This window comes from Hermetia illucens, chromosome 6 (genome assembly GCF_905115235.1).
Source record: "Hermetia illucens chromosome 6, iHerIll2.2.curated.20191125, whole genome shotgun sequence".
Taxonomy (NCBI): domain Eukaryota; kingdom Metazoa; phylum Arthropoda; class Insecta; order Diptera; family Stratiomyidae; genus Hermetia; species Hermetia illucens.
The window spans coordinates 67,239,435-67,252,303 of NC_051854.1; positions in this window are offsets into that span (position 1 = coordinate 67,239,435).

A 12,869-nucleotide genomic window follows, 5' to 3' on the forward strand; every position below is an offset into this window, starting at 1 on the left:
GACGCAGACAAATTGTTTTGTATCTTTTTGTTTTGGAACAATAGGTGACTCGAACTAGGAGACCAAAAACCTTCCCAGCTGTTATGTGCGGCGCGCATAAATGTCGCGGACCAAGTAACTAATAATTTTTTTTCTTGAAATCCTTGTGATCTCAGCGACTGCCTATTAAAGCGCATGCCCGAGTATGTCGCTGCAAAGTCATCAAAAAACCGCCTTCTGCAACGGGTCTAAATTTTTTTAACCGACACTGGTGCGAACTTATCTGTTGTTCCTCAGAAGCACGTACATCGGCACTTACCTCAACCAGCATCATTACAACTGTGCGCCGCTAATAGCATTGTCATGAAAACATACAACTAGGAATCTCTGACACTCGATGTAGGACTTCGGCGCGTTCACTTGGCAGTTCTATGACGCTGATAAGCGCTTTGGTTTAGTAGTACAGGCTCCTTAGTTAGTCTCCATTTCGAAAAGATTTTTGAATGCTGTTGATTACCCAGGAGTATCTTTAAGCGGAAGCATTTCCTGCTATCACAATCTGAGAATTTCCGAAAGTTTTCCATCCTGCCACTTGTGTAAAAAGTAAGACTTTCCATTACATTGGTCCGCCTATAGCTGAGAAGCCTCGACTCCTTCTACTTAGAAGACTATTGTCAAAGCGGAATTCGAATTTATGCTGAAGAGAGGGTAGTGGCGCCCTTCAAATAGTGCTTGGGCAAGCCCCCCACAGGACCATGTCGCACTGGCGACTGAATGCAATCACGAAGCTCAACTAGTATCTATGTATCCAAGACATTCTTGTAGCTTCAAAAAGTGCTGAACAGCACATGCTTTAGTCTCTATTGTTGTTCGAATATCTAGAAAAGTTCGACTTAGTGATCAATACAACGAACTACGTTTTTGGTAGGTATGAAATCGAATATCGTTCCACGCTTCAGGCAATAAGAAACTGCAAAGATCCTGCAACTGTAAAAGATTTACGAAGGTTCTTAGATGCTTTGAATTATTACCGTCAATCCATTCATAAGACAGGTGAACAGAATATACTGTTTCACGATTTGCGGTGCCAGCCCAAGAACAAAGACATTGTATGGTCAACTGAAGCTAACGAGGCATTCCAACAATGTAGGGAGGCGATAACTGAAATAGTGTTGCTTGTCCAACCCCCTTGCTACTGATTCATCCAATATGACTATAGAGCAGAGAAACTATGCATGCTCGATTACGATGGCAAACTCCTTGCTTTTACAACAATATTCGCGCTGGTATTTTAGTGGAAAATAAAATGTTGGTTTATCGCTTTCACTGAGTGGGGAATTCTTTCAGAATAGAATTAATTTCACTGTCATTGAATATGTTCGCTAAGGTTCTAGTGGTTGAACAAACCAATGATTTCGAGTCGCAAGGTCTTCTTTTGTCAAATGCAACATCGTTGTAGTTGTCACCATTGACGTTGTAAAATCATGCAATCACATCCATTCCACTAGTCGAACCGTTTGTTGCCAAGAAACTACGTAAAACTGTCGAGGTACCTGCAAAACTATCAAAAATTTCGCTTGGCCCAATATGTACCGTGGAAAATGGCTGTCAACGATCAAAAGTCAGAAGACATTCTAAAAACGGTCTTTAACCATTTGGTATGCCCAATCAACGTTTCCAACACGTTCATTTGAATATTATGAGATCGTTTGTACTATCCCAGGAATTCAAACACTGTTTGACATGCTGAACTGGTTTTCTCGTTGACCACAAGCCATCCCTTTCCCAGATAAATTAGCCGAGGGAGCCGTTTGCACATTCCACAAGGATTGAGTGTCGTACTATAGAGCACCGTTTGTCATCTCTACTGATCAAGGCACGCAGTTCAAGAAAGATTGTTAAAGACATTGTGTGTCTGGATGACTTGGTGGTTTCAGCACTAGGCTGCCGCGTTGGCAGATCGCGGTTCAAATGTCACTGGTAGCAGAGGAATTTGTATCGTGACTGGATGTTGGATACCATACCTATCTGTAAATAATCTGAGTCTGATCAGTGTAATAATTCCGAATGAGCGCAATGTTGACCACATTGCCTCCTACAGCGTACTTTTACGATCTTGAATAAAGATCCAGTTGTATTTTCGCACAACCGATTATTATTATTATTGAGCAATTAGCACGATACCATATCATTCGTTCGAATGGTACGATTGGGCGTTGGCAACGCGCTCTGATGTCGGAAATCATGTGTCATGACGATAACGAGTCGACATTCTACCCACTGCGCTTTTGGGGCTACAAGGCAGCTTCAAGGAGGATCTAGATATTTCGCCAGCCAAATTTGGAACGTTGCTGTGATTATTGAGAGAGTGGTTTGCTGCATTAATGCAAGTAGATGCGATCCTTACACTTCGTTGCAGAGCATTAGACAGTATATGAGGTGCGCCAGGTAACAAACATTCACAAAGGGAAACATTCATTCATAATGACCTTGGTTCTTGTCCTCGGATGTTCGTTAGAGTTGACTCTGTTAAGAGGTCTTAAACGGAGCTATACACATCACATCATCGGTCGACTGTCGTCATCGGTCTACACCATCAACATGAACATCAAGAACAGGAACATCACCATTGAAAGATTGAAACCAGCGTATTTTGAAAAGGACATCGAAGGCTCGCTACTATCATCAAAACACTGTTGTTTACTTTGGCACTACATTCGCAAACACGGCAATGCTCAGTGGCAAATGTGGATAGACAGGATGTGTTCACCACTGAATCAACTTCAACGATTCAGCAACCGCCAAATACTTTGCAATGCCAGACGTATAGATAACTGTCTTGGTACCTCAGTTAGTGCAGTTGTCCTAAGAATTCCCAGCAACGTCATCGGCATCAACAGAACGCACCGCTAGCTAGTATGTCGATTAATCCACTTCTGACGCCCATCCGAAGAACTTTCATGCGTCTAAAAGTTACAGCGCGAAAAGATGGATACTGCTTAACAACCGAAATCAGCTCGACAGCAAGCAACGACAACAATATTCAGGTGGAGCAATGTAGTATCTTCTATGTAGCTCACAGCTAGCTTTGAAGTCGCTGCCACGATGTCTCTTGTCGCTAGTCTCGATTACTCCTGTTTATCGAAACGCGTAGTTTGAGATAATTCTGTAATTTATTGTTGAAAATATTGTACATTATTAACTGATTATTTTAAGCGAATTGTTGTGGTGTTTTTTATTCTCCCCAACGACTTTTCGCTGTTTTGTCATCTAGATCTGGAGAAAGCGTGTGACAGTGTACCACATGAACTCAGCTCATAGCTCATATGCTTTACGACAACATCTAGAATGAGAGGAACTCATGCGTTGGGAATTGCTCTATCACGATCCGAAAAGTAAGGTTTTTCAGATTTGTTCTTGTTTTGGACACCGCTTTAAGCAGATGATGTTCTCCTGTCGTCTCATAGTTGTCCAAAATGGAATAATCGCCTCATAAAACACAGTCTCAGATTGAATCTGTATAAAACTGAATTTCTGACGACCAATCCCCATGAAACTGGCACTATCACTGTCAATGGTAGTGACCTGCCCAGAATTGAGCAAGTGAAATAAGTGGGGTCAATGCTATCAGCCAATGGTGAACTGCGTTATGAAAATGCTTCGCATTAGCGCAATCTGAATGAAGTGGCGTTCTTTGTAACAGACGTATCAGCAAACGTCTCAAATGTTCTGAGTGTTGACCGACTATAAAGGACAATGAACGTTACCTTGCGGCAATGGAGACAAAGATGTTGAGTTGAACTAGTGACGTGGCACCCTTTGGCTTGATAGGCTGGATGGTGACTTGAATTCTTGAATGGTGACTTGAATTCTTGAATTCAAAAATTAATAAAATAAAATAGCGGAACCAATTACGACAAGCCAACCCGGCTTGTGAACGGGACAAAGGCTAAAAACAAAGAAGATTATAGATTTCCATCGCGTGTACTTAAACATACTGGTATTGTAATTTTCAGTTTTGAGTTTCAGCTTAATTTCAAGGTTTTAACTGTTTTCATCTGCCTTTCTTCTTGTAGTACTAATTTGCTACGCCTATATTCCACCGAGGACTCCCAACGTTGGGCTAATTGCTTGAATTCCCAGTTGACATGTGTGATGATCGGAAAAGTATAGGATGGCCAAATGATCATCCGGGTTGATCATGGTCCTTCCGGGTTTGTTTGCGGATTTGCACCCAAAAGGCGATGTCAGGCAATCTAACACAAAACCGTTCCAGGCACAACCTCCACGAAGTTGGTAGTACTCCCGAAACCAGTCAGATATATCCCCGGGGTTTTTACCAAGAATCTATCAAGTAGAAATTACCCTTCGTTCCGAGTGAATTTTAAACCACATGAATTTCACATTTGGGTCACTCTAGTTAGTGAACCGTGACATAGAAAGGGTCGTGAATCCATATAGTTCTAGACAAAAGGGGGAAAGAGTACAAACCCCAAGACCCTAATGTATTTTTATCAGTATACAAAATCAAGTTGGAAGCAGGAAAAATGAAAGATCATAGATAGATGGATCATTACACATGATTATTGCATCTGTGGCTTTGCTAACTCTAAGTGCAGGCTCTGGTATCACAAATGGTATTTAAAATCTCTCTTTTTTTCTTGCAAGTTCATCCACCTTCTCATGGCCATCAATATCTTTATGCCCCGCTGTATATTTCAACGGTATTACGTTTTTAGCCGCCAGATTTTTTGGGTTTTATTGATATTCACAGACCAGTGTGGTTTTCTAGAGAATCCCTGAATCGCAGATTTATTGCATACATCGAAACCTAAGGGTAGCGATATGCCGAGCCTTTGCAGGCGAGTTTTCAGGCCGCAGTCATTTCGGATTACTTTTGGCCGCCATAATAGGTTTTCACGTCTAGGCACGGGCTTTACTACGACTTCTTATATCATATATCATGTATTTTCAATCCTCATGCCTTACCTACGACTGTTTTTGTTGTGAAAAGTTTCCGCTGGCCCTTGCTAATTACATAAGTGAAATGTGGGTTCTAACTTAGCTTCGATAGTTGGGAGCGTTGATAAAAGCGGAATGGGACTTCGAATTCATCCAAATTTCCCGTTTTAGTGAACGAAGTGGGACTTTCCTTGTTGAGATCTATTTATCACCAGTACATAATGTCAGTATCTGGCTCTCTGAGTCAGCAGGCGGCCTAGCCGATTTCTTTGTCAACTACCTGTTAGTTAAGTGGCTGCTTCTATTGATAGGTTCGCGCTGGCGTGTCTTCATACACCTTCCTGAGTAATTGCGAACCCCGGGCGATCCAATTTATTTTTCAAGGGTCTTGTAATTCTATAGGCAAATCCCTATTAGCAGGGATTTCATATATTTCGCCATCTCATTAGCTTCAACTCCAAATCTCTTTCCCAGACGCATCTGAGTTTTACTAAAGGTTTATCTGCCCTGCTTTATAACCAATAAAAGCAATTACCGTAGCCTACTTCGGCACGGGGCCATGATGTGATGTGATGCCAGTAAAGTAACGAAGGAAGCTCCGCTCCTCGCTGATACATTCAGTAGATTGCCCACCTTGCGGGCATCTGGATAGGGAGATGAGGAGAACTCAATCTGAGAAGGACCTAGAGAAGTCGTTGGGTATATCCCCAACCGAGATTTATTTGTTGAATGTAGAAACATACTTCAATTGGTTTCTACATTCCTAATTGATTTTCGAGGTGATCAAAGAACCCGTCAATCACCTAGGCGGCCGCCCCTAGGATCACATATACTTCAGCCTAAAAGACCGTTGTATATTGTCCCAAAGAAAAAGACCACTACTCATGCTCCAGACCCCTGGTCTGTTTTTAACCCATCAGTGTAGAAGACCTCTGAATATCCCAGCACGCATTCTTCTGGGACTTCCCAGTTTCCTATACGTTTCAGGAGAATCAGAAGGCATTGCATGAACTGGATTTCGTTCTGCCAATAACTCTATGCTCCCGACGGCCGTTGTTCCCCATAAATCTAAGTGAACTAGTCTATGAGAAACTCTTATTGCAGTGCTTTGAATAAATATATCAAGGGCTGCTAATTGAGGAATGCATTTAGAGCTATGGCGGATGCTCATAGCACTAGTAATACTCAAACATACAGTTCTTTCCAGTGGGGCTAGTTTACAGTAAAAACTGTTTTGCCTCACATTAACCCACCACAGATAAGCGAACATTTGCTTAATGTTAGCCACGTATATCCACATTGCCATTTGAAACACATCTACTAGGGGCCCGTTGTTAGGTAGCGATCGACACCTGCTAGCATAGCATAGTTCCACTTAATTAAAGTATCATGGACACTCTCTTATCATTGCTGGATAGATGCTATTCAGGTATTACAGACTGTTCGTCTGCAATAGTGAGGTATCTAGGTATCGCTGATCTGACAGTGAGACTTGGGTCTGCCACCCGCCAGTGTGCAATTAACTCTAACACTTTTGAAGTACAAATTGTTAGGTCAATTACTCCACTTTTTCTAGGTCGCACAAACGTAGGGGTGCATCCTTCCTTTGCAGCTATGAGACCAGCTAAAGCGTTGAAATCAAATAGTTTCTCTCCTCAGGGATTGCATTTGCTACTGCCCCAACAAAAACGAGGGTTTTTCGATAATAACGTTTCCAATTCTGTAACTTTGTCGCGCGTGAGGAATCTGGAAATACCACCTTGTTCGCTAGTTCCCCAGCACCGATCCCAACAACAACCGTCTGTCTGCAATGGTCAGTACCGGCCTGGTAGCCATCCGCGGTAGAGCTCGCAGATCGGAGAATCACGGTCCGCAAATTGGCTGCTGAAATTTCTGAGTCTACTGAAGCTTCAAGTAACAAGATTTTGAAAGAAAAGCTAGGCTACCACAAGGTGTGTGCGCACTGGGGGTCACAAGTGCTTTCAGAAATCCAAAAACAGCAGCGCGTCGACTGTGCTCGGGAGTTTTTGCGTGAAAGCGACGATAATACCGAAGACTTCTTAAACTCCATTGTTACGGGGGATGGAACATGGTAACATTACGTAACTCTGGAAACATAACAACAATCCCGCCAGTGGAAACACATCGAGTGGCCCAAACCAAAGGAGTTTAAGTAGAAACTGTCGGCACGAGAAGTCATGACAACGGCTTTTGGGATCGGCATGGTGTACTGCTTGTCGGTTTTATGCCTAGAAGGACCACAATAAACTCGACGAGAGACCTTGAAAAAGCTCAGACGGGTATTCCACAATCGTCGTTGGGGAAAACTCACCAAAGGCGTAAGACTGCACCGCAACAATGTGCGTCCGGATCTCTTCCAATAAACGAGGGCCTTAATCGTTGTCCTTCCCCCTTACAGCTCTGACATTGCACCCAGCGATTTCCATCTGTTTTCAAAGTTAAAGGAGCAAATATGCGGTCAACGATCCGGGACGGGCGACGAGTTGCAAGACGAAGTTTCCAGATTGGCGGCGGCCTTTTCGAGACGGGAATGCATTGCTCGTCAGAAAAAATGCTTGGAAAAAAAAGGCAACTATGTAGAAAAATAGATCAACGTTTCCAAATAAGTATTCAAATAAAAAATTCCTTGTGCTCAAAATGATCTTCACAATCACCTGAATAGCGTTATCATTCATACGGTCACAAACATCCTTGGCCCCAACCGGCGAGTCGGAGTTCCCGCCTACTGAAGACAATGGGCAATACAACCACCACCAAGTATAGAGGAAACAGTCCGTGTGTGGGACACCGAATCAATGCTTTATGTATTATGTTCTCAGTAAAAAAATTGCGAACTCTTGGCCGCGTTTGAGGCTTCTCCGAAGAATTTTTGTCACCCTACATGAGGATGGACGATTCCGTAGCCTACATAACCACCACAATCTAACTCAACAGGTTGCGGTGGGTGGATCACCTAATCCGTATGGATGAGGATGATCCAACCCGAAAAGTCTATGGGGGCGAAATCTATGGTAGGAAAAGAAGACGGTGCAGACTCTGCCTGAGATCGATTGACGGCGTAGCTCAGGCAGCCTTTAGGGATATCGAATTGGCGGATTGGTGCAAAACCGGGGTATCGGGAGTTCCTTACTAAGGTGAGCCTGGACCGGATACCGGATGTTGCGCCGTAGATGACGATAATGATGATGTGTTTGAAAAAATATGGGAACCTTATTTTTGAAACAACTCTCGTATGTTGAGCGTTCGTATCGCAACTTATTAAGAACTCGAAATCATTTGCTTCTGCATTAGTTCTTGCGTTGTCTGAGGACCCAAAAATTATAGGATAGGTAAGCAGAGGCAATTATGATGTTTTTCCTCTCGCCATTAATCTGTTATTGTAAGATGTCTTAGCATGGTTGCCTGTAACCGTCTTGATATCAGGATCTAAACTTTCGGTCTTGTGGATCTTTCATCGTAAAAGATCCTAGCCATTTACTGAATAAATGCTATAGATTCTATTAAATCGAACCCATGGCTCTTGCACCAAAAATATGTAACAGCAGTCCTGCAGCTTTGCCAGCCTCGTTGCCAGCAGATAGGAGGCGACTTTGGCATGGTGGAGGTTAATTTGACTAATTTTTATGTTTTCGAGATAAACTTAATCTAATGTGTAATGGAGAATATTTAGACGCGTGTCGGCGTGTGATCAAGTTTCCCTCACAGATACTGCAAGAAAATCAAACTCTTAATGTTTGATTTCTTTAAGAATTGGCGCATTTGAAAATGGAGCAGTGCCCATGTCCTCATCCGGAAAAGGTCTGATCTCATTACGCGGAGCATTCTTCTGTTTTCAATTTAACACCTTCATCGACTTGCGGTTTCCGGTGTGCGTACATCCGATCACACAAACTGGCTTCAAGCCAGTTCCATTCACGTGTCCGGCTTTCCTTTATTTCGCTTGTTCGTAAATGGTGTAGGAGAAGTTACTAAGAGGTAGGATTTACTCTGTAGTCCCTTCGCCATTGCGAGACTCCCTTCAGGGGTTCGTACGTAGCTCCATTGCAGGAAAGTGCACTGAATATGCCGCAACCTATTCTGTTTGAGTCGAATATTATCATTGTTCTTCACTCTCAAAATGGAGATCTTGCCCTACGGTTTCCAGATATTATTGAATTTCACTCTATCTAGGGAAAAGTGGGGCTCCATATGGTGACTGCCCCTGAGCACCTGGAGACTTTTTTTGTAGCTCGAAAACCAAGCCAAAATCCAACACGTTTGTAGATTGGTCCTTCCGGGTATTGATGAACTTTACCATTCTGTCTCTGAAATCCATGCTCGGATTCAGTTCATCCAGGATGTGGATGATGTTCCCTGTAAATTACAGGTATCCTACATCTGACAATAGTGAACTTGGGTTGACCACCGAAACCCAAAACTGGAATTGCCTGCTGGTGACACTTTAAGGCAGCTTCATCAGTACACACCAAATGGAGGAACCCATCGCGGAAACCTTGTTTGTTAAATCTTTCCAGGCTTCAGTATTTTTTTCCACAGGAATTCCCGGAGGATGATAAATTGTCCCTATGAGATTTTTAGAGGAAACTCCCACAGCAGCAGCCTGGAATGAGACGCCCCCATTTTTTCCACCTTTGTGTCCGCATTCCTTTCGTAGGGACTAGCTCCGTTAAGATACCTCCCGCTGATTTAATCGCCTCTCGGCTCACAGGTTCTAATATCCACGGAACGCGGATTACCGCTCACAGAAGAGTCTAATGTGGGTCTGACTGGGGTTACCAGTTTGTCCCCACTTTTCGCCGAAGATTGCGCTTCCCTGCATGAACATTACCGCACCAGGTGGTGCAACCACGTCTATGTCCTATGAAGGCATTTCACATTCTTCTGCAGTGCTTTCCTCAGTCGAGGAGTTTACGCTGTCCGGGCTGTTTGGCTCCATTTTCATATGTTGGCATTAAACCACGTGTCCACGTCACCCGCTTCCGTTTCTTCTGGTCTTCCTAGTAAGAGCAAAGGAGAGGGTTCCGGCAGGCAGGATTCAGCCTGTATCCCCACTTCTTAGTGGTTGAAGCTTCCTTTTGCCAAGCTTTCCTCTTCTACTAATGGGTCGAAGTGGGCTGTAGTACCGTGGAAAGGCGGCCGTAATCGGATTTCCAGATTTCCCAAGTTGGCGTAATAGAAACTTGCTACTACCCTCACCATGCACCACCACGAGTACAATTGCACCATTGTTGCACTAGCCTGAGCGTATCCGCTACAAATATGAAAACCATCTAAAACACATTTTCGAACTACTGTACTAGTTGGTCCATATTATCGCAAGGGTTTATATCCACCCGAGGTGACCTGTCCGCGCCTCCTGAAACAGATTGTTACCACTCTGTTCCCTCACCACGAAAATAGGGGAAGGCAAATTTTTGTCCAGCTAAATGACGGCATAATACCGCCTGTAACTGTGGAGGAGCTGAGGGAAATATGTGGTAGGTTCGGTGACAACAAGGCCCCAGGTTTGGATGGCATCCCCAACCGAGCTTTGAAACTGGCAGTGAAGACTAAGCCCGACCTTTTCGCCAATACCTTCGAGGGGTGCCTAAAAGAAGGAATATTCCCTGCCCTGTGGAAAAAGCAAAAGTTGGTGTTGCTTCCGAAGCCTGGCAAGCCACCTGGAAACCCAGCATCGTATCGTCCTATCTGCCTGTTGGATACAATGGGGAAGATGATGGAGAGAGTCATCTACAACAGCCCATCGTCGAAGCCAGCAATGGTTTGTCGGAACGCCAGTTTGGTTTCCGACGCGCCCACTCTACGGTGGACGCAATTGGCATGGTGGTAAATCTGGTAAATGGTGCACTGATTTCTGGCGGCTGCTGGGCCGTGGTGGCGTTGGATGTGAAAAACGCATTCAACTCAGCCAACTGGAATAGAATTAAAGGGGCGTTGGCTGACATAGGTGTCCCCGGATACTTAGCGAATTTGGTGGAAAACTAACTATCAGAGAGGACTCTCTGGTACGGGACGGATGAGGGCCCCAAAGAGTACATTGTCACAGCCGGGGTACCACAGGGATCGGTACTTGGTCCCCTGTTGTGGAATATCATGTATAATGGGGTGCTTGCTCTTCCCGTCCCAGAGAGGCAGTACGATTGTCGGCTTTGCTGATGACCTAGCTGTGGTTGTTGCAGCTAAACACCCAGAAAATGTGGAGGTTTACGCAACGGAAACAGTGAGAGCGTAGAATTGCGGCAAGGTCAGAGTCGCTTGATCTCTGGCAACGCAGATGGGACGAGTCTACGGAAGGTCGATGGACGCACAGGCTCATTCCCAACATTAGGGTGTGGCTTGAGCGAAAACATGGGGCGACCAACTACCACATTACCCAGTTCCTCACGGGACACGGTGGTTGCTACAGGCAGTATCTGCGCCGCTTTGGGTTGGATGATTCTCCGAACTGTCCCAGATGCGATGGCATACCGGAGGATCCAGAGCATGTGATATTTCACTGCCTACGATTTGCGATGGAGAGAAGGAACTTAAACCAGGTGCTGGGCAGGAGCGGGACCCCGGAGAGCTTGGTTACTGAGATGCTGGAGTCCGAGGAGAAGTGGCTTGCGGTTGGCCCCGCAATCATCCAAATGCAGGTGGAGTTGCTGAAGGAACAAAGAAGGAGGAAAGCTGCAAATAGGAGAATGATGAATGCCTAAGAGCAGACCTACCCCGCGAAGTAATACCTCAATGGTGGTCCCGCGGGGCTGGGGCTGGAGAGACCGGGGGTGGTTTTTAGTGGGTGTGAATCCCACACGCGCCCGCTGTTGTTCCGCCGTTCGGGCGGCGGAGCTGCGGCGGACATGTCTTTCTAAGATTTTCCACCTCCGTGTACGCACAAAAAAAAAGAAAGGGTTTATAGATCAAGCTTCATTGATGCCTTATACCTTATCTACAGTACAGTAACCATGTCACTGACAAGCACAGATTTCCCCTTTCATCCCCAACGCCTAAGTCTTGGACTTCTCATCACCCCGCATCATACACGATCTGTATTGCATGGTTAACATTCTTAAGCAACCAAGAAATTCAATTACACTTCCAAGGGTTAAACCTACAAGTCGATGCCTATAAGCGAAAAGACCCTACATTCGGATAGAAAGGCAGATAGACCAACCGAAAGAGATGCGTTTGTTGATGTAGTGTGACAAGTACCTTTTGCGAGTTCCAATCAAGTTACAAACCGCCTTATGAAGTTCGGGCCCTTGTTTACATCATGTGGCGAATGTGTAGAGGCTAGAAGACATCGAGCTATGCATCTTGCTGAGTCAATGCCGACCCATAAATTATCTGCCAAGGGACAGGTTCTAAGACCACTGCGTAAAATTAAATCAAGGTGCGAAAGGCTAATTGGAAATTATAGATTTTCACGTTGATGCAAATGTAGATATTGTATTTCATTTCAGGTGATAGATAACATGTTCACCCAGGAATGCGACTAGTTTGGTTCTTTTGTGTTTAGATCCACTCAATTTGGGGGCTTGGAAGTAAGTACAGATGGTCCTACTTCTGAGGGGCTGCTCCGATTGCACTGCGCACTCAATTGCTCAGCGAATTTTTGTGAAATTTTATCTGTTGCGATGTGTAAACGATAAAATTTCCTCATAATCGTATCGCCGCTAATTAACAGGCAATTATAAATTAGCAAACTTTATCTTCTGAGCTTCAAGCGAAACACGTATGTAGCTCCACGCGGTCTACCCCATTTTTCAAAGAATTGTGAGTTGCTCATGGTTATTTTTAGTGTTCGCACGCAACTGTACGTACGTGGATGCAAAAGCAGTTTCCACAGTCTCATTGTATTAATTCGGGAAAATGGAATGGTACCAAATGTTTAATTTTACTCATTAGCAAAATATGTTTCTGCT